This window comes from Carlito syrichta, unplaced genomic scaffold (assembly GCF_000164805.1).
Source record: "Carlito syrichta isolate Samal-C Ts95f unplaced genomic scaffold, Tarsius_syrichta-2.0.1 Scaffold308162, whole genome shotgun sequence".
Lineage (NCBI taxonomy): Eukaryota > Metazoa > Chordata > Mammalia > Primates > Tarsiidae > Carlito > Carlito syrichta.
Window position 1 is genome coordinate 264,239 of NW_007252258.1, and position 23,980 is coordinate 288,218.

Genomic DNA, 23,980 nt, shown 5'->3' on the forward strand with positions numbered 1-23,980 from the left:
ATCAGTTAGGAAAAGTATTAGTGTGAGAAGAGGAGAAAAACCTGTGCAAAATCTGAGAACCCAAAACCTAAGAGCTGACTGAAGCAAGAGGAAAGAATAGAGGAGCAAGAAATTTAGGAGTAAAATTACGAGGGAGTCATATCGTAAAAGCCAACTGAAGAAGGAGTTCTGTGACAAGGAGACGTTCTGCAGAATTAAGTGCAACACGAAAGTTAAGTATGGCCACAATAAGGCTTTTGATGATCTTGGCAAAAGCAGTGTCAGGAGAGAGGAGGAGATAGAAGCTGCTTACAGCAGTGGTTTCAAGAACAGACAGGTGTTTAGGAATTAGAGACACAAAAGTGTAGACAACTTTTGCAAGTAGGAAGTGGTTTGACATCGAAGGGAATAGTAGCTACATTAAAAAAGGAGGATCAAGGAGCAAGACTTTTCAAACAGAAGAAGTAGTAAGAATATTTGAAACAAAAACCTGGAAAGAGAGGGAGAGCTGGAAATACAGTTAAGAAGGCATTATTAATTTAGCAATAGCCCTAATGACCACGAGGGGAGAATTAGATTAAGAACTCAGGATAAAAGGTTTAATTAACATTTATCAGGGAAAAGATAACAAAAGAATAGGGAGATAGTGATTTAAAAGACCTGGATGTAAGCAGTAAAGTTAATAGAAATGAAGATATGTTGAACTTACTGTGTTAAAATCTGAAAAAAAAAGTCAAAATTTCCTGTTGAAAGTAAAACTAAAGCATGCAAAAACGTTTAAACAATAGCCAAATATCTATAATATAGAACAAAAGATATGAGAAAGGACCCCAGAACCCCAGAATTTTTTTTTTTTTGGAGGGCAGGGCCCTTATTATACACTCAGAATTTGTTCCCCCATATCAAATGGTCAACCAAAAGTTTTTACCTGGAAGTTTTGGGGAGGTTGTGTCATGATTTGCAAAAGTAACATCCTGAATTGTGGTGAACAGGTGACTAGTTCTTTCACATGACAGCACACCTACCCATGCCTCACTGCGTGTTCAGCAATTTTTGACCACAAACGGCATGACCCCCGTGCCTTACCCGCCCTAGTCACCTGATTTCACCCTGAGTGACCTTTTTCTTGTGTTTCCCCGGATAAAAAAAAGTCCTCAAAGGGAAATGTTTTGCCAACATGGAAGAGGGGAAACCAAAAATGGCAGAAATAGTAAAAGGCATAAAAACTGACTGGCTCAAAAAGTGTTTTGAGCAGTGGAAAAAGTATCTTGATAGATGTATTGCATCAAATGGAAAGTACTTTGAAGGTGACTGAAGTTTAAACACGAAGAATAAACATACAACTTTTAATAAATAAATTCCATTTTTTGGAGGGTACCCCCCTCATAATAGAAATAACTGAAAAGTAGTGTTATAGTAGAGGAGATGAAACATGTTCTAAGTTAAATAAGACCGTTTCAAAGCTCTTGACTAACTCCCAGTCTCTTAAGGACTTGGCTTAGATATCACTTCCTCCACACAAGTTTCCCTGAACATCCTAGTCGAGGTGGAATCTCTTCAGTGTGCATCTGCTACATCTTTTACATTTCCATAATTGTCCTGTAATACTGAGTTATAAATACTTATTGACTTGCTTATATTTCTGCTATATTTTAATCTACGAATGGACAAAAACCAGATTTATTTATTTCATCATTTAATTTTTAAATCTCATCCCAATGGTTGGAATCAAGCCAGGACTCAACATATATTTGTTGACTAAAAGTATGAGTTTCATTCCTGGTTCTGAAATTTGGAGATTATTGATTAAAAAATTATTTTAAAATATAAAAGCTACTATACACATAATTTTATAAAATGGACATTTCCCTCTATATATTAGAGACTAGCTTAGACAACTGCAACAACAAAGAATAAATAAGAAATTATTAAAAACAGCATTAAAGGATATAATTAATATGAAATGTATAAATTATAACAATATTTGTAAATGAGTTAAATGCCTCTTTTAAAAGAACAACACTTTCATGTAGGATTCTAAAAAATGAACAAGATGATGCTGAAAAAATAAAAGATATTATTCAAGCAAAATCACCTAAAAAACTCAATGTTAAAAATGAGCAAACGTCATTGCAGACAAAAAAGATGTCGTCAAAGCAAAATCATTTATAAGGTTATAGATGTTTTACATTGATAAAGGGTAAAATTTATGTTTTGCTTCTTTTGAAAAAATTTATTTATTTACTTATTTAAATTTTAGATTTAGAAGGTACACATGCATGTTCATTACATGGACATATTGTCTAGTGGTGAAGATTGAATCTTAGGTGGCCCATTCCCATATAGTGAACATTGTACCCCATAGGTAATTTCTGAACCCTAACAATTAAACACACACACAAAATAACCCCATCAAAAAGTGGGCAAAGGCCACGAATAGACGCTACTCAAAAGAAGATACACAAGTGGCCAGCAAACATATGGAAAAATGCTCAACATCACTAACATCAGAGAAATGCAAACTAACACCTCAATAAACTATCACCTCATACTAGTCAGAATGGCTATTATTAGAAAGTCAAAGGACAACAGATGTTGGTTTGGTGGCAGAGAAAAGGGAACGTGCATCCATTGTTGGTGCGATTGTCTCCTTTTAAAATCTACCTATACACCCTTATGTCTGTACATAGTGAGTTATAGGTGGTGTGTTTTAAAGCATATTCCAGATTATTTTTCACTAATAAACACTTAATATATATTAATATCAATTTTGTATCTTTTTTTTTTTTTTGAGTTGGAGTCTTACTGTCACCCATACTGGAGTGCAGTGGCCGCTCCCGGCCACAGCAGCCTCGACCTGCTGGGCTCCGGCGATCCTTCCGCCTCAGCCTTCAAAGTAGCTGGAACTATAGGCGTGCGCTACCACGCCTGGCTAGTTTTTTTTAAAAATTTATTTATTGTAGAGATGAGGTCTTGCCAAGTTGCCCAGGCGGGTCTCGAACCTGCGGGCTCAGGCAATCCACTCACTTAGCCTCCCAAGGTGCAGGATTACAGGCTGAGCTACTGAGTCCAGCAATTTTGTATCTTATAAAGAGAATATGTTTATATAACATTACAACATGTTCACATATTAGAACACATAAACACTACGTGTTATAAAATAGCATAAAATTTACAGAACACAAACTCTGAGCACAGTGTAAGAAAAAATATAAGTTAACAATATAAGTATGATTTAAAGACCAATCATTTGGAAATTAGAAAACAAATTATCCTCAGTAAACTTCGGGTCTGTAAGGAAAACAAAATTGAAATTGTGGAATTTTGAGAATAGAGTGACAACCAGAAGAGTAAGACTGAACTCAAGAGTATAATTTAGAATTTTTAATGTGTTATTTATTAAGTAAAAAATAAAGATTATATTGACTATTAATATAAGAAGTTATATGAGAGGTATATAAGTAATCCAAGATTATCAGTTGGATAGGCAAATAAAGATTAATGCAGAAAATTATAAATTTAAAACCAAAGTCTAGTATATATATCTAGTTTATTGAAGAACAATCAATTGCTAGGTAAACCTCAAACAACAGCAACAGCAATAATATTAGCAACTTAGAGAGGTACACATCATAAATGAGAATGGTCATAGTATGAAGATTTACTATTGTGGAGGTAATAATTCTTCCTCAAATTATTTATAAATCAAATGCATTGCAATTAAAGTGATAAAAACCTTTTTGGGAGCATATTTGACAAAATGATTTTAAACTCATCTATAAAACTAGTGCTTTATAAAGCCAAAAGATAAGTAATAGAAGCAATGTTTAATGTGACATACTGATACATAGAAAATGATTTTACAAAGTGAGAAAATGAGGCTGGTCGCAGTGGCTCATGCCTGTAATCCTAGCACTTTGGGAGGACAAGACAGGAAGATCTCTGAGCCCTTGAGTTTAAGAGCCCAGGCAATATAGCAAGACCACGTCTCTACAAAAAACAAAAACAAAAACAAAAAACAAAAAAAGGAGAAAAGAGAAAAATAATTAGCTGGGTGTGGTGGAGTGCACTTGTAGTCTCAGCTGCTCAGTAGGCTGAGGTGGAGGTTGAGATTGTGGTGAGCTGTAATTGTGCCATTGCATTCCGGCCTAGGTGACAGAGTGAATATTGGACTCAAAAAAGAAAAAAAAAGGTGAGAAAATGATAAACACAAAATTGAGAATAGTGGTGACCTCTGAGTGTGTGTGGGAAGAAGAGGCAAGAAGACTAGAATAGAAGAGGACATGTAAGTTCACATTTATATTCTCATTCTTGATGTGGTTGTAGATTAATAGTATCCATTTATTATTATTATTATTATTTAAGCTTATTTTTTATTGTATATATTTAAGGTATACAAACATTTTAAAACATTTACTTTAAATACATTTTAGGCTGGACGCGGTGCCTCATGGCTAATACCCCAGCACTTTGGGATGCCAAGGTTAGAGGATTGCCTGAGCCGGCGGGGTTCAAGACCAGCCCTGGCAACTTAGCGAGACCTCGTCTCTACAATAAATCAAAAATTAGCCTGGCGTAGTAGTGCGTGCCTGTCGTTCCGGTTACTTTGAAGGCTGAGGTGGAAAGACCGCCAGAGCCTAGCAGGTCGACGCTGGGTTGGCCGTCAGTGTGCCACAGGACTCAAGTCTGGCAACAGAGTGAGTCTCCAACTCAAACAACAACAACAACAACAAAGATTTTTAAAAAATAAATGGAACAACCATACCTGGATGACAGCACGTCTGTTTATTGGATATTTGAAGCTCACTGTTGAGACCTATTGCTCAGAAGAAAACATCTTTCAAAATATTACTGCTCACTGACAATGTACCTGGCCACCCATGTGCTCTGATGAAGATGTACAAGGAGATTAATGTTTTTATGCCTGATAACATAACATTTATTCATCAGCCCACGGATCAAGGAATGATTTCAACTTTTAGTCTTTTCGTTTAAAAAATACATTTTTGTAAGGCTATAGCTGCCATAGATAGTGATTATCTGATGAATCTGGGCAAAGTAAATTGAAAACTTTCTGGCAAGGAGTTACCATTCTAGATGCCATTAGGAATATTCATTATTCATGGGAGGAGGTAAAAATATCAACATTAAAAGGCGTTCGAAAGAAGTTGATTTCAACTCTCATGGATGACTTTGAGAAGTTCAAGTGTTCAGTGGAGAAAGTAGCTGCAAGTGTGGTAGAAGCAACAAGAGAACTAAAACCTGAAGTGGAGTCCAAGTTTGTAACTGAAGTGCAGCAATCTTATGATAAAGTTAAATGGATGAAGAGTTGCTTCTTAAGGATGAGCAAACAAAGTGGTTTCTTGGGATGGATTCTACTCTCGGTGAAGATGCATTGAATATTGTTGATTTAGAATGTACATACATTTATTTGATAAAGCCATGGAAAGATTTGAGAAAATTGACTCCAATTCTGAAAGTTTCTAATGTGGGTAAACTATTAAACAGAAGTGCATGCTACAGAGAAATCTGTCATGAACGGAAAAGTCAATCCACGGAGCAAACTTTATTGTCTCATTTTCAGAAATTTCCACAACCATCCCAACCTTCATCAACCACCATACTGAGCCATTAGCAGCCATCAGCATCAAGGCAAGACCCTCCACCAGCAAAAAGATTATAGCTCACTGAAGGCACATTTTAATTAGCAATAAAGTATTTTAAAATTAAGATACATTTTTTTTTAGGCACAATGTTATGGCATACTTAATAGATTACAGCATAAAATAAACATCACTTTTTTAAAACTTTATTTTATTATAAAGATGTGGGGTACTAGTCAGGACTAGGTAGGTGCAGTTGAAGTTTGGGCCTCCAACTGGACCTTGCTTCCCCTGGTTTAGGATCAGGTACCCTTTGTGTTATTACATGCCCACCCCTTTCTTTCTCCCCTGGCAGTGTTCCACAACTGCTGATCCCTCCCTTGTGCTATTGTGATTAATGTTCAGTTCCCACTTATGAGTGAGAACATGTGATATTCAGTTCTTTATTTCTGTGATAGATCGCTAAGAATGTCTCCAATTCCATCCAATTTGCCGAGAAGTCCACAATTTTGTCCTTCTTTGTGGCTGTGTAATATTCCATCATTGGATAAACATAACTTTTATAAGCACTGGAAAACCAAAAAATTTGCATGACTCACTTTATTGTAATATTCACTTTATGTCAACAGACTGAACTCAAACAAGTAATATTTTTGAGGTGTGCCTGTAAGTAAAATCAGAATGAAAGAATAGACATTACAACGGATATGACAGAAATACAATGAATCATAAGAGACCACTGTGAGCAAATATATACCAAGAAATTGAATAACCTAGACAAAATGGATAACGTTTCACACACATACAACCTACTAAGAGAATCATGAAAAATTAGAAAATCGGAAAGGCCAATAATAACTAAGGAAATTGGATGAGTAATAACATATTTTATCAAGGAAAACCTCAGGACCTCATGGTCTTACTGGTTATCAATTCTCAGACTCTTCCAAAAAGTGAAAGAAGGGGAATACTTCCAAACTTATTTTATAAGGCCAGCATTACTATGATATCAAAGCCAGACAAGGCTGTCAAAAGAAAATAAAGTTACAGAACACTATCCCTATTGAAAATAGATGCAAAAAATCCTCAACAAAACACTAGCAAACCAAGTTCAACAGAACATTAAAAGGATCATTCACCATGATCATGATTATCATGATTTATCCTAGGGATGAAAGGCTGGTTCACCCATTAGGTCTCTGATTATATTGTTTAGGTTCTCAAATTGTTTTGTCAAACCTGAAATCTTCTCACACCATTCTTTTTTTAAAAAAAAATCTGTAGTTGAGTACTTTTGCTAATTAATGTTTTAAATAATTTGAAGCACTGTGAAGATTTTTTCCCCCTTGGGATATATGAGTATTTTTTCCTTGACTTATACATGTTAGTTTCTTCCCTTCCTCCTTTTTTCCTTCCTTCCTGTCTGTAGCTTGCATACTTGCCATATCATTCCTTTCTCTATCCTGCTCATGCTTAGATGGCTGTGCCTAGAAATTTTATTTGCTCTGATAGAGTGTGGGAGAATTCTTGCCTCCATTTTCACTAGACTTTTGACATATTTCATATTTGCTTCCTCTGCTGTTCTACGGTTTGAATGCTGGATATTTTGTGACCCACTTACTTTTTTTTTTTTTTTAAATAGCAACAAAGGATAGTGGTGGCTGAAACAGACGGCTCAGCTAAGGGGGTTTACTGTCATTATTGGAACACATGAGCTCTGCTTTCACTTCCAAGACTGTGTAAAACAGTGGAGCCATTCCAAGATCTACTCTACCTACTTGGATATTGTATTCTATTTCTCAGGAGAATATCTTTGCGTATTTGATGAGATTCCCCAAGTTGGTGTGTGTATCTCTGGATCTTATCTCCTGGAAACTTTTTACCATTTTATCTCTAGAAATCATTTGAGGTATTTCTGAGTTAGAAGAGGAGAAAGATGATACGGCTACCCTCCTGCATCTTTTAGAAATGAGATGTGGTAGGCAGACTATTCCATTTTCATCCACCTTCCACCAGAGATATCTATGTCCTAATCCCTGAAACCTGTGACTATGTTACATTACATGGCAAAGGGCACTTTGTAGATGTAACTGAAATTACTGACCATAACGTTGGGAAATTATCCTGGATTATCCAAGCAGGCCCAATCTAATCACATAAGTTCTTAAAAGCAGAGAGCCTTTGAGAAGTGTCTGTTCATGTCTTATATGAGCAGCCAACAGACACATGAAAAAGTGCTCAGCCTCACTCATCATCAGAGAAATGCAAATCAAAACCACATTGAGATACCACTTAACCCCAGTAAGAATGGCCATCATTAATAAAACAAACAACAATAGATGCTGGGGAGGATACAGAGAAAAAGAAACGCTTCTGCACTTCTGGTAGGAATGCAAACTAGTGCAACCCTTTGGAAGACCATGAGGCGATTTCTGAAAGAACTAGAAATTGACCTTCCACATGACCCAGCAATTCCCCTATTGGGAATATACCCGGAGGAACTCAAATCATTCTACAAAAAAGTTATCTGCACACATATGTTTGTTGCAGTTCTATTCACAACAGCAAAAACACGGAACCAACTATGCTGCCCATCAAAGCTGGGTACATTGTGGTACATATACATAATGAAATATTATGCAGCCGTAAAGAACAACAAACATATGGACTTCACAGTAACTTGGATGGATTTAGAGTCTATCATACTCAATGATCTACCACAGAAACAAAGAACAGAGTACCATATGTTCTCACTCATAAGCGGACCTTGAATAATTATCATAATACTATAAGAAAGGGATTGGTAGTAGTAGGAAACTGCCAGGGAGGTGGGGTGGGATTGACAGTTGAGGGAAACTGCTAGGGGAGGGAGGGGGACACCTCACCAACAAGGGTACCTGCATAATCAATGTTTGTATACCTAACCCTGAATTGTACCCTATATCTTTTAAATTAAAAACAACAACAACAACAACAACAACAACAACAACAACAAAAAACAAAAGCAAAGAGAGAGCTTTCTCCAACTGGAGGGAGAAGAGACGTATCAGAAGAAGAAGTCAGAGAAATTCAAAACATGAAAAGGACTCAATGGGAATTGCTGGTTTGAAGACAGAGGGAACAACGTGATGGGGAATTCGGGGAGCCTAAAGGAGTGGAGAGAGGGTCCTGGGTGACAAAAAACAAAAAGCAAACAAAAAACAGGATCCTCAGCTCTGTAGTCACAAAGAACTGTATTTCTGTCAACAGCCTGAATGAGTTCTCCCTCAGAGCCTCCAGATAAGAGTTCAGTTTGCCAACAACTTTATTTCAGTCTGTGAATCCTGGACCAGAAAAACCAGCAGTGCTCACCAGACATCCTACAGAATTGTGAGACAATAGACTGGTGTTGTTTTAAGCTGCTACATTTGTGGTAATTTGTTATGGCAACAACAGAAAACGAACACAGGGAGTTATTAGAAATGTCACAATTTTGATGACTAGTTAGTTATTATCCTCCTTTGATGAGGAGTCACCGTGCTACCCTGCCTGATTCTACTTCAGATGCTTCTTCTTTTTGGCTACCTTTATTGAGGAAAAAATTTGTTTAGACTCCTGATGAGTTTATTTTGTTATTTTTGAGAGATATGTGCTTTAACTCATATGGTATTGAAGGAATCAGTAATTTTTAGTTTCATTTAGTCAGCTGAATTCAGAAATTTCTCACTCATTGACTCTTCAGAAAGGAGAGTTGAGAGCATTTTGTGAATCTAGAATCAGAACATATTAGTAAAAATAAAGGCCATTTTAAGATAAAATAAATTATATATATGAGGGGCCTAAGAAATTCAGGATTTATTTATAAAAAATTATGTACTTATTCTTACATGTTTAAACTTCAGTCACTTTCCAAATACTCTGTTTGATGCAATACACCCATTGAGATGTCTTTTCCTCTGCTCAAAAACAGTTTTTGAACTTGTTGATTTTGATGCCTTTTAATGCTTCTATCATTTTTTGTTTCACTTCTTCCACATCAGCAAAATGTTTTCCTTTGAGGACTTTTTCATCCGGGGAAACAAAAAACAGCTGCTCTGAGTGAGAGCAGGTGAAATGAATAGGGAGGGTAGAGTATGGGTGTCATGCTGTTTTTGGTCAAAAACTGCCGAACACTTAGCATGGTGTGGGCAGGTACACTTGTAAATCACCCATCATGAAATGGGCAAATGTGCTGAAAGAATCTACACACACACACAGAAATTCCTTGAAGCTGAATGCAACCTCTTAAAACAACACTAGCTGGTACACTAAGGCTGATGGTTTCATTGAACACTTACCTAGAGGGTATTACAAGGATACTACCATCCAAAAAACAATTCCAGTTTTTTTGGGTCCCCCCCTTGTATATGTGTGATGGTTATTTTTCTGTGTCAACTTGAATGGACTGTGGAGTGCCCAGATATTTGTTTAAACATTATTTCTAGGTGTATCTATAAAGATGATCCTGGAAGAGATTAGCATTTGAATTAGTAGACTGAGTAAAGATTGCTCTCCCCAGTATAGGTGAGCTCCTCTAATCTCTTGAGTGCCTGAATAAACAAGAGAGTGGAGGGAGAGAGGATTCATCCTCCTACTGCCTGCCTGTTTGATCTGGAACATCAGTTTTCTCCTGATCTCCAACTGGGACTTACACCATTGGTTCTCAGGCTTTTGGACTTGGACTGGAGCTTATACCATTGGCCTTCTGGTTCTCAGACCTCTGGACTTTGGTGAGAACTTACACCATTGGTGCTGCCTGTTTCGCTGGAGAACCCTGACTAATACAGCATGTATACGTATTTATGTGCACAAGAACATATAATACAATATACAGTTTACCCATGTATTAAACCTGAAAACATCGATTCCAAAATATCTTTAATCTTCTTGCTGAAAAAGAAAAGCATAAGAGCTTGTATCACTTTAACTTTTAAGAAGAATGTAAATAGTAGCCCCAAACACTCATTTTTGGGACAGGTATGAAAATTGGAAGAAAAGTATGAATTTCTTGAAAAGATCTAGATTTTATTGTTTTGTTCTTTCAACTTTTTTTATTTCACAAAAATTTTCCAGGACATTCATCTTGTGTCAGACTTGGTACTACATATTGAGAAGTTAATGCTGAACAAGGTAGATATTATCTTTGCCTTTTTGGTGCATTTGTGATGGCACCAGAGCAGGTTTGGTCCAATTAAACCAGCAAGTGTGGGTTTGTGTTAATAATGCAAAATGGCCCTGGTGTATTTCGGTACTCCTGACTGTACCAGCTAATACACCATGTTAGGGTATATTGTCAAATCCCAGTTGTGAAACAAATGTCATATGCGTGCATATGGGAATATGCAATAGGGGACTGAATTCAAATAGCAGCTAAATAAAGCTTTCTTTAAGGAAATCTTTAAAATAAATGATAACTAGGAGTTAACCAGGAGACAAGGGAGGCAGCAGCAGGTTTGAAGACTTAGGAGATATGAAGAGCATGGTATGGCGGTGTGACTGGTACACATTTTGTATGGTGGGATGAAGACAGTGGGGTGAGGTTGGGTTAATTGCTATACAAAAGATCAGCAGCTATAAGGTAATACCATTTTGTCAGTCTTGATTAATTGCTACAATAACTTGGAAAACTGGGAAATAAGCCTAATTTTTACTTATTATTTTTAAATTAATTTTTTAAATATTAAAACAATATTTTCTCAATTTTTAATGATTATGTTTCACTAGGCATGGTTTTTTAACATTCAATAGAATAAACAAGTTTAGAGCAGATGACTGCTGTGATGAGTCTCTCCATAACTTGTCATCATTGTGTTGTGTTACTGATGAAGACTCTCTTATCTTTAATGAATCCCAGAATGTGGTTGCTGACTGCTCTTTTATTCACTTATTTTTCCATTCTTTCCACAAACATTTATTGAATGTCCTGTTTGTCTCTTTCCATTTGTTCTCAGTCCTTGAGAATTGATCTATGCTAGTTTTCGACTGCTGTGGACTCAAATTGCCACACACTTAGGTGGCTTAAAACAAACAAATTTGTTATCTCATGGTTCTTTAGGTCAGAAGGTAGACACAAGTCTTACCTGGGCTAAAATCAGAGTGTTGGTAGGGTTGCATTTTCTCTTGAGGTTCTAGAAGAGAAATTATTTCTTTGACTTTTCTAGCTTGTAGAGGCTGCCCACATTCCTTGACTTATGGTACCTTTCCACCATCTTCAAAGCCAACAACATAGCATGTCTCTGAGCCTGGTCCCTTTTCACTTTTCTTTCTGTGACTCCCTTCTTCTGTCTTCCTCTGAGTGGTACATATACTCACTCATAAGTGGACCCTGAACATTTACCATAATACTATAAAAAAGGAATTGACAGTGGTGGGACACTGCCGTGGAGAGGCACGTAACATCAATAAGGGTACCCACACTTTACCCGTGTGATGACCACTTATGTACCTAACCCCACATCTTTAAGATAAAAATAAGAGGGAAAAAAAGAAAAAAACCCTATGATGACATTGGGCTCACTCAGATAATCCAAGAAATCTCCCAATTTTAAGGCCAACTGAATGGCACCTTAATTTTATCTGCAATCTTAATTTCCTTTGCTGTATAATGTAACATATTGATAGGTTCTGTGAATTAGAACATAGACATTTTTAGCAGGGACCATTATTTTGCCCACCACATGATCCCTTTGAATCTGTTTCTTATTATTTTCTTATTGGGTGATATTTAATTTTGATTTCTCCTTCCTTCCTTCCTACCTTCCTTCCTTCCTTCCTTCCTTCCTTCCTTCCTTCCTTCCTTCCTTCCTTCCTTCCCTCCTTCCCTCTCTCCCTCCCTCCCTTCATCTTTCTTTTCTTTTTTCTTTCGTTGTTCTCTAGGCAGTCATCTCTCCAGAGAACTTTATGTCTTGCCAGTAGACTGCATCCCCCAGTCTCTTCTGCATCTTCCACTCTCTCATACGCATCAGCCTGGCTGAGTCCCAGATCTGTTATCTTCTGGTTGACCTTCTTCATGGTCTATTATCAACTGAAGTTTTAAATTCCAGGCAAATGTCTTCTTAATGTTGAGAGTTGATCATAGTGAGTGCCCGTGTTAAGTCCTCCTATGGTTTCCAGCAGTGAGAAAGGATAGACATTGTCCATCTGTTTGGTGTTATGTAGTAATAACCACTATCCTTACAGTTCAATGTTACCTCATTTATTGTCTTATTTTAAAATTATCTTTTCCAGTCAGAATCATGTTAGAGATTGATAATGAGTCAGGAGTTATAGAGCCAGGGAGTATGAGAAGCTGTGCTCATTATCACTTCACATTTTTGCAAAGTGTGTGAAGTACACAAACAGTCAAGGAGGCTTTTTCTATTTGCACTTAGAGGAAAATTTACCAGGGAGAAAATGTAAGAGAAAATTCCAGTCAAATAAGGCATCAATCATATGAAAACAGTGAAGAAACTTAGTTTACACCTGCGTGAATACAAAATTAGTTAAAAATTTTACAAAAACCTATTACATTCACAGTTGAAAGAGTTTCACTGCTATGGGAATTTTAAAAATATAATTCAAGTATTTTATTTAATTCTATTTGACGTCTTAGATTTACTATAAATGGGAAAAGTAGCCCAAGAACACCCTGATGATAGCAACTTTCTGAAATGGCAAAATGAACTATTTGGTTCTACTCTAGTTTAATGACAAATAATATCCGTTTTCCTTTACTTTTTAAATTTAATATTCAAGGTAGTGTTCATCCCCATAATTTAACTTTTTAAACTTTAAATTTGTTGTGGGCAAAAATTAAACACCTAGAAATGTTTAAGTTTCCTGGCTACAATGAAGTCTCTATCTTCAAGTTTCTATAAAATATATAATATCTTGATGAAAAATGATAAATGAAGAAAATGATTAAAAATATGTACTTTTATGATTTTTGAAAAATTTCCAATTTTTTTCAATGTGTCATCATGCTATTAGCAGGAGCAATGTATATACCATAACAAATATTAGTTGAAAAAAGTAGATCAGATTTTGTTTAATTAATTACTCTCAAGTTGAATTATCTACCTCCAACACCCCAGGGCCAGTGTTCATGGCTAGAAAGTGGAAAGGCATAAAGTCTTTAGTGGACTTAACAGTTCACTTTGCCAGAAAACAGCAATTCAGAAAAGAGTTAAATGAAACATTGAAAATAAATGTAAATGTTGAAACACAATCTTTCAGAAACCTACTTCTTTGCCATTGTTCCTTCAAGAAACAAATTATTTTTGGTGGTGGTGAGTTGGTGTTTGATGTTAGTGAAAATGTGAAATCCTGAGATTCAGAGGATAAAGAATAGTTGGACCACTGTATGCTAATTTTTTCCCTCCTAAGAATCGACACTGAATTACAGATTTATGATGAGCATTCACGTGAATTTGTTTTTCTTGGCTGGTTCAATTTATTGGACAGAATTGTACTGTGGCAATACAACACAGTTAATATTTCAATACATAAGTTATTCCAACAATTCTTAGTGCTCCTAAGTTCCAAGCCAATCGTGTGTAATTTGCTTACAACATTGACAGCACATTTAATCAGTAAATATTTACTTATCTACTAGGTCTAATTTGCTTCTTTACAAGTATAATAGAGTAAAAAGAGAAAGAATTTTATTTAGAGTCTTCTCTACCCAATTTAAAACATGTTCAAAAGATGAGTCCAGGTGATATCTTCAGTGGTTGCAAGTGCTTAGAGTAGCCACTGAAGGTATCACCTGGACTCATCTCATGGATCTTAGAGTTGTCAGGAATCTGGAGCAGAGAGCAAATGAGACATGATAAGAAATATATAGAAACATGAATGGAAAAGGTGGTTCATTATTTCTTAAAATAGTAACAGGATCTATTTAAATAGCTGATATTTAAGAAGGAACATGAGCAGTAGGCAAAGGGGATTTTTTTTTCTATGTAGCAGTAACGAGAAGAATCTAAATCACTTTCCTGTAATGTTTCAAGATTCAATGTCATATTTGACTTTAAAGAAAACACATGTGAAAAAGAAACCAACATGTATTCTCTGCTAAGGAATGGAAGGTTAGTTGGGACTTTGAGACATGCTTCAGAGAACAATGTGGGTGGGGAGTTTTTAAAATGAAGTATCCAACTTGCAACGTATTCAGAAAATTTTTATCAAGACAGTCCCTTGATTTCAGTAACATATGGGATTTTACACTTTCTCTGAGCAATTCAAGTTTCCTTCTCAGAACCTTTTAACTGTTTAGCTTGATTTGTGTCACGCCATACACTAAAAAATTTATGGGCTTAAACATAAAATTATTCTTAAAAATACAGTATAAACATTATTTTAAGAATGAAAATTTTTGGTAAGACTTGCAAATTCTTATTTAATATATCACTCAAGAAAAAGATTTTCTAGGTGAGTCAAACAATTTCCAGTGTGGAATGCATTATTCTTCCCTCCACAACTGGGAGTGTATATTAAAATCTTTATTTAGTGAAAGATGGATAATCAGAGATTAACTTATAAAATTAATTAGTCAAAATGTCTTCTCTTTATGTAATTAAAAATTCAAGTATAGCAAATTATATTTACTTTAGTAGGTATTTAGAGAAAAAACATAGGACACAAAAGTAATGATTGGTTAAAAAATGAATTGTTTAAATCAGCACAAAATGAAAATTATATAATTTAAAAAATTTATTCTGGAAAACCTATCATAGCTTGTCAGATTAAAGAATAAGATTATATATTGATTCTCTTCTAAGTAACATTTTAAAATTTGCTTAGTGTGCACCAGCGCTTTGTTAGATAGAAAACCTAGGTTGGTTTAAGAACCCTGGTGTTTAACTGAGGCAATAGGACATTTTGGATATTTTTTCCCCCACATATCTCTTTCTTCCTAAAATTTTATGGAAAGGAAAATGCTTTTGTGAGTAGTAGATAAATATATTTTTAACTTATATTAACTTTGGACTGATTATTTGAATTTTACTCAAAAATGGATTTTCAAAAAACATGATCTTATAACTTTTGGGCACAAGTCATTATAGATTTTTGATAAATAAATTCCCTAAAATAAATTGACTTTCTAAAAACTGAAATAATCATTGTCATAAATACACACCCTCTTTACTTCAGGAAAATAAAATTTAAAAAACCCTGTCTAGACAGAGTTACTTATAAAATTATGGTTTGATTTTATACTTCCAGGAATGTAGTAATAACACTACTATTTGCTGGGCAACTATTTATGCCAGACACTTTTGCAGGTACTTTCCATGGTTTCTCATTTAATTCTCGAAAAAGTAATGGGCCAATTGTCTTTATAGTGCAGGTAGAATAAATGAGATCTCAGCAAGGTTAAATGACTTGTCCAGATTGTATTGTAAGTGACAGAGGCAGAACTAAAATATAAATCTTTTCCTGAGGCCTTTGTTATTTGCCTGAACTCTCAGCTGTCTCACCTATGGCCAAGACATCACAGACTCTGGATGACCAACTATTTCAGGTTTCCCAGGAAAGAAGGCTTCCTGAAATGTGGGATTTTCAGTGTTAAGCCTGAGAGAATCTTGGGCAAAAATGAGCAAGTTGGTCACTTTATTTGTATGTGTTTATCTCACGGCTACTGGATAGTCAGCAAGGTTGTGCTGCTCTTTCAAAAGCTTCCTATTCCTGTGACATCATTTGCACAGCAAGGCCATTGCTCTAATCAGAAAGGTATAACTCAGAGTCTCCTCCTGGAATAGCTGGACAGCTGTGCAAATTGTATTTAGCAGATATTTAGAGAAAAACATAGGACACAAAAGTAGTGACTGGTTAAAAAAGAATTAAGTCAACACAAAAATGAAAATTATAGCATTTAAAGAATCTATTTTACTCTTCCAATCTTTTGCATAGCTTCAGAACTCTTAGATAAGATGTTTAAAATATTTTTATCGCAGTCAAGTACTCTATCAATTTAAAATATATTTGCATCCTTTGTCTCTAACACAAGCAAAATTGGAATGTCCTCTGATTCAAATGCTTTCCTTATTAATGAAGTGAGTCACTCAACAATTCTTTACTTTTCTGTTTAATCTCTTCCATTATCTTGTGAGTATTCTGACACTTCTTTCATTTTAAATGTTTGGGTTTTTTTTTTTTCACGAAGATTTTTAAAGTTTCTCGACAGTGGAATATATGCCTTTAGGCCAGTGTAGTAGGTAAGATCACTGACCCTGGGGACATACTACTAATTTCTAGCTGTTGATCATGAGCAAATGTACTTAATTTCCCTTTACCTGGTTTCCTCATCTATAAAATGGAACAATAGTAGTTCTTACTTTAAAGGGTATTTGTGGGGATTAAGTAAGTTAATTTATGTAAAGCATTTATAATAATATCTGGCACAGAAGAAGTGGTATGTAAGTGCTAGCTATATTATCAAGTTTGCTTTTACTGATGTTGGATGATACTGTACTGTTCTTTGCACTGGGAGTGCTCAATGTTGCCGTTAAGAACTTGACCATAGTTGGGAAATATTTTATATCAATCATGTGTGCTGAAGATTTTACAACTTTTTTGTTGTTGTTGTTTGAGTTGGAGTCTCATTCTGTCGCCCAGGCTGGAGTGCAGTGGCACATTCATGGCCACCCCAGCGTCTACCTGCTGGACTTGGGTGATCCTTCTGCTTCAGTCTTCTAAGTAGCCAAAACTATAGGCGCGCGCTACCATGACAGGCTAATTTTTGATTTATTGTAGAGACAAGGTCTCGCCAAGTTGCCCGGGGTGGGGGGTCTTGAATGCATCAGCTCAGGCAATCCACTCACTTTGGCCTCCCAAAGTGCTGGGATTACAGGCTGAGCCACCGAGCCCAGCCTACATTTTTTTTTTTTTTTAAGAAATAGGAATCCTTTAGTGTTCTGTTTTCAATGTACTAATCAGTCTTATGGTGGAACCAAGACTACAGTGATTTCTACTGGAATTCAGAGAAATAATAGTCTTGAATTTGAGGCTAGAATGTTCTTCTCTCCATATAAATTGACAAAAAGTTCTTTGGTAATACTTATTGTTCACTTATTTCCCCTTGTAAATCGCAAAAGATTCATCAGTGTGGACACTAGTTTTGTTAAAGAGAAAATACTTCCTGATCATTTAAAATATACTACTAAGGCTTAACATTTATGTGCACCACTTTAATCTAGTAGACTAGGGTCTCTAAAATAGTGTGAGATTGCAAAGCAAGGAGTCTTGGCATTGGCCTGAAAAGATTTACCTACTATTACCTGAAAGTGCTTTCATTAAAATGTAAATTTCGAGTGACAGAAACTACACCTTTGTAATGTTGCTATCCAGAGACCTACTTTGGGATACATACCTTTTAACACCCATATGATTTTTAAATATGTTCAGCTGCTGTCTGCCACGTCCACTACATTGTTCTGTGATTCATAATATTTACTGATATAGTGAGTCATTCTTCCCCTGGTTAATCAAGAGAGGCCGAAATTGATTTAAGGAGAAATAGCATGGTAACATATATAGAAAGTAGCTGGCTTTTAGTGGCAATTGAAGTGTGTGGGCAAAAAAAAAATAGAAGCACAGATTTGAAAGAATATGTATGGATTCTGATAGTATGACTTCTTCTCTCTTTATTTTATAAAGCAAAGTTATCTAATTTAACAATTGTAACATTTATTAAATTTTAATAAGTACCAAGCATTATGCTAATTAATAATAATAATTTAAACTTAATGACTATGATAAACTTTATGAAGTATGACTGAAAATGTAAAGTACTGACAGAAATTATTTAAATGTTTTTATTTTCACTAAGTGCTTATTTGTATGTTCTATTATTCAATAGAACAATTCTAAGAAATAACAAGGCATTTTGATATAAAGATGTTAGAGTGGGATGATCAGCATATACTTAACTACAAAATTAGAGCCTTTTCTAAGAGGTTTTTGATCCTTTAAACTAATTTTCAAATATTTTCTAGGTCTTTAGTGATGCACATTTGGAAATGGAGGCAGTCTTTCTGTAGTGCTAGCCTCAGAATATTTCAGGTCAGTGTTATTGAACAATTCATTTCTGTTATTTATGTGTTGAGAGTGTTTCCATGAGGGGAATACTGAAGTAAGGCTGAGATGTCTAGGAAGAGTAACCAAAGTCAGAGCTGATTCAATGGCAAAGGTCCATCTTCCCTCTCTGGTTATCTACATCCCTCTCTTTGGATACTGTTTTATTTGTATCTAGGTAATCTTTTATTCCTTGAGTGATTGGGAGCAACTGCCTAGAGAGCTGACTATAAGGGTCACCCAATCGCCATGAGAGTAAATTGGAAATTTGGTGCCAGTTAACTCAAAGTTCTACACACCACACTCTAAATAATTAGTAGCATGTAATAATGGGTAATAAGCCAACTTGTTCTTTTTCCCCAGGAATGAGGAGAGTGCTTCTCCTGTTTAATAAAGCTTATCTGGAACATGGATGTGATACTTGGGGGTGAGGCAGACATTTTGTGACCACAACAATGTTAGAAATTTTGAGAGAAAAGAATCATATACGTATAAATATTATGTATTTTTTCCTTTCTCCATTTTGAATTTTGGTGCCAAGTCCAAATTACACAATGTAATTGCAGATGGTGTTACTAGCTTCAAGTCCAGAGAGTTGATAGTTGCTTGAGCAGCCCAAATTCTGAAGCCAAATACAATGGCATACAAATGATTTTTATTATTTATTTAGTTTGCAGACAGAGTCTTGCTCTGTTTCCCGGGCTGGAATGCAGTGGCACAATCAGAGCTCACAGCAGCCTCAAACTCTTGGGATTAAGAGATGCTCCAACTTCAGCCTTCTGAGTAACTGGGACTACAGGCACCCACCACCATACCTGACTAATTTTTTATTTTATTTTTTGTAGAGACAACATCTTGCTATGTTGCCAAGGCTGGTCTTGAACTCCCAACCTCAAGCAATCCTCTCTCTTAGGCTTCCCAAAGTGCTGGGACTACAGGCATGAGCCACCACACCCTGCTGGCATACAAACTATTAACATTTGAGTGTTCCCAGACTTTCATTTTCCTTTATCTGCTAAGAGGATTCTAGTGTTTCTGGTCCATCATATTCTTAATTTCACCCTTTGAGGTGGGGCTGCCTTGAAAGAAGGATTATTTTTTGGCTTTTGTGATACAGAGTCAGAAATCAAAGATGATGGCAAAAAGGACAATTTTCTTGCTGGTGGGTGGTGAGGAGAAATTTTTTTCTCCCTTTTTTATAAAGTATGTATGTGGTCTGACAATTAAGTTTGTTAACTTGCCATCATGAGCTTACGTTGGCAGCACTGTACAAACAGCTCGGTAAGGTTTCATAACCTTGGTATATCAGTGTCTCATAATGTGTTCATGTTAGTGTGTGGCAGTGTCTTGCTGAGTGGTGTTCATTATTGTTGCATGTTTTTGTGTGCCATCGTAAGAATGTCGGGATTTGAAATAGAGCAATGACCATTAAATTTCTTGTTAAACCTGACAAGAGTGGAAATGAAATCAGAAACATGTTAGTCCATGTTTATGGGGATAATACCATGAAGAAAACAGCAGTGTACAAATGGATTAAATGTTTTTCTGAGGGTAGAAAAAGCATTACTGACGAAGAGAAATCAGAATGGCCAGTAACGAGCAGAACTGACGAAAACATTGCAAAAATTCGTCGAACTGTGTGTCAGAATGGACGGTTGATTGTGAGATGCATAGCAGACCAAATAAACGTTGATGGAGAAACAGTTAGGAAAATCTTAACTGAAAATCTTGGCATGAGAAAGCTGTGTGTAAAAATAGTCCTGAAGGAGCACTTGCTTTACAACAATGCACCAACTCACGTAGCACTGTCTGTAAGGGAGTTTTTAGCCAGTAAACAATTAACTGTACTGCAACACCTTCCCTGCTTACCTGTTCTGGCCCCCTTGACTTTTTTCTTTACCCAAAGATAAAGGAAATATTGAAAGGAAGACATTTTGATGACATATAAGACATCAAGGATAATATGATGACAGCTCTTGACGGCCATTCCAAAAAGAGTTCCAAAATGCTTTGATGGGTGGATTGGGTACTGGTGTTGGTGCATAGCTTCCCAAGGGGAGTACTTCAAAGGTGACCGTAGTGATATTCAGCAATAAGGTATATAGCATTTTTTCTAGGATGAGTTTGAGAACTTAATTGTCACACCTCATATACAAGAGATACAAGAGCAATGGGGCATGTGAAGAAATTGAACATGAGGTTCTAGGAAAGCAAGTGTTGCAGGTGCTGGGAGTTAGCTATTTGATGTCCCTTCTGGTCCTTAATTCCTTGCCTTTTTTATGCTAGAGACTGGAAAGCAAAGTACTCAATATCTCTAGCTCTCTTCCAGGTAGAAGTGGCCATGGGCATGATTCTGGGCACTAAGGTATGGGCTAAAGTATAGGTTAAAATTACATTTTTGAGTACAGCCTTGTAGGAAAAAGCTCTCGGTCCCTTTCCCTTTTATTCCTCTAGATCATGGAGTATCTTGGAAACATGATGATGAATGTCACTTGCCAAGGATGGCAAAACAAGGAGACAGAAGGAGCAAACCTGTGTACTCCTGCATTGAACCTGATTGCTTACTTCTAGACACTGTGAAGTGAAAACAAAAGAAAAACCTATGTATCATGTAGGGTCCAGGAAGACACAGGTGTTAGACCAAAAGACTTTTAAAAAATAATTAAATGAGCTGGGCTCTGTGGCTCAGCCTATAATCCCAGCACTTTGGGTGACAGAGGTAAGTGGATTGCCTGAGTCTGCGGGTTTGAGATCAGCCCAGGTAACTTGGCGAGACCTCATCTCTGCAATAAATCAAAAATTAGCTGGGCATGGTAGCGCATGTCTGTAGTTTTGGTTACTTGGAGGGCTGAGGTGGAAGGATCGCTGAAGCCCAGCAGGTTGACGCTGGGGTTGCCGTGAGTGTGCCACTGCACTCCATCCTGGGCAATGGAGTGAGACTCCAACTCAAAAAAAAAAAAAAATTACATGACGAGACTACTTACAGAGGTGTGAGGAAGGATAAGGAAACTGTCTTAGTCATGGTTCTCCAAATAAATAGAATCAATAAGAGATTTTAACATAGGGGTTTATCATAAGGAATTGCTCACATGATTATGGATGCTGGTAATTCCAAAATATGGAGTAGATGTCCACCAGTTCTAGTCTGAAAACTGGCTAGGAAGGGGTTCACAGTGTTCACTGGCTCCAACAAAAATTTGAATCATAGAAGCAGAGTGACCTCATATGACCTGTGGCTGTAACGGAAAGTAACTGATGGACTTTAGCTGTGAAAGAAGGGGCCAGAAATGGGAGTGGTTGAGAAAGACTATGGGAAATATGTGCTCCTTTCTCTTCCATGTAAGCCAGAGTACAGAAGGGCTGATACTTTGGTTTGAAGACTGTCAGTCCAGGAGAATTCTGTCTTACTTGGAGAGGGTCAGCCTTTTGTTCTATTTAGGGCTTCAACTGATTGGGTAAGACCACTCACTTATAGGGGACAATCTGCTTTACTCAGTCAATTAAATGTTAGTTTCTCCCAGAATTCTGAGTGTCACAGAAACACTCATACTAATGCTTGGCGAAATATCTGGGCATCTCATGACTCAGTCAAGTTGACATACAAAATCAAACTTTATAGGAACAAACAAGATGATGCAACAGCCAAGGACTAGAAATGGTGGGGGATTCTGATGGCTTAAAGAAGGGTCTCACAGTGTTCACTGGAGCCAACAAGAACTTGAATCAGAGAAGAGGAGTGGATTCATATGACCTGTGGCTTTAAAGGAAAGTAACTGCCAGAATTATAGCTGTGCAAGTAGGAAAGGGAATGAGAGTGGTTGAGAAAGACTATGGGAAATAAACACTATGGGAAATAAACACTGTTATGTGTCCTTTCTCTTTTCACCCAAGCCAGAGAGCTTTTGACCTTGGGTCAAGCTGTCCATGAAAAGCAGCCTCTAGGAACACAGAGCGTACAGAGATTAGTAAAAGTAAGTGGAAAGGTTGGGATTAACATTAAACTATAATAATTTAAACCACTTTGTAAATAGTCTGTTTGTAATTTTTAAAAATTTTTTACAACTTTAATATCTGATTATATTCACTACAGAAAAATGTGAAGATACAGAAGGATTAAAAGAAAATAAAAAGTATCCAGAATCTCTCCCCTAATATATAACACAATGAGGGGGGACTCAAAATTCCCCTGGAATTTGTTTATAAAAAATTGTGTTATTTATTCTTACACATTTGAACTTCAGTCACCTTCAAAGCACTCTCTGTTTGATGCAACACCTATTGAGATGCTTTTTCCACTCCTAAAAACAGTTTTGAACTTTTCAATTTTGATGTCTTTTAGTGCTTCTGCTGATTTTTGTTTAGCCTCTTCCACATTGGTAAAACATTTCTCTTTGAGGAATTTTTCATCCAGGGAAACAAAAAGAAAAGTCTCTTGGAGAGAGATCAGGTACTTTTAAAAAATGCAGCATAGTGTAATAAAATACAATCTTAACATGTCAGGAACATGACAATCTAGTTATATTACATTCTGGTTTTTAATCCCTTGATTGAAACTCTACTATGGATGATGGCTTTATTTGTACTGCCCAATTAAGGCACACTATAGTGCAGTTTACCAGAAACACAAGATTTCCTTTATTATTTACATATTATTTACAGATGTTCCTCAATATATTTTTCATTGTGATAAAAAATTACAGATATATGTGTGTGTGTGTGTGTGTGTATGTTGTATACGATTTTTGAGAATGAAAAATTAGCATCTCCACATTTTTGCTAAAGGAATGTTGAACAAACTTTGAAGAGGAACCAACTTAGTAGTCTTGTTCTGATACCAGATCTAAGGTTCTAGGTAAAGCCTATAGTATGTAGTGAGGTGTTTTTAACATTTGAAGATACAGTTTGGTTTGTGGTTGGGTGACATATGATCCAGCTATTGATGGTGATTTCCTGGAACTGACTGAGGCAGGGATTGGTTTATTTTTTGCAGATATCCGCACACGAAGCAGTATCTGGATCCTCCAGGACTCTAGCTGATTCTTGTGGGCCTTGGAGTTTGGCTCAGAATGCAGAGGGTGGCAGCATTAGTTACATGAGACAGAACCACTAGGGTTGGATATGTAGCCATTCTGCTCCTGAAGAAGAGGGCAGTGTTTTTCCTAATACTACCAAGTAGTTTATCTTATGGGCGGGCAAATACATTGAATTAGTCATTAACTAAACAATTTCTACTCGAAATAAGACATGGCTAAGTGCTTATTTGGCTCTGCTATGACTAAAATTAAATATCTTTAAACATGTGGATGGGATAGTCAAAGATGCAAATA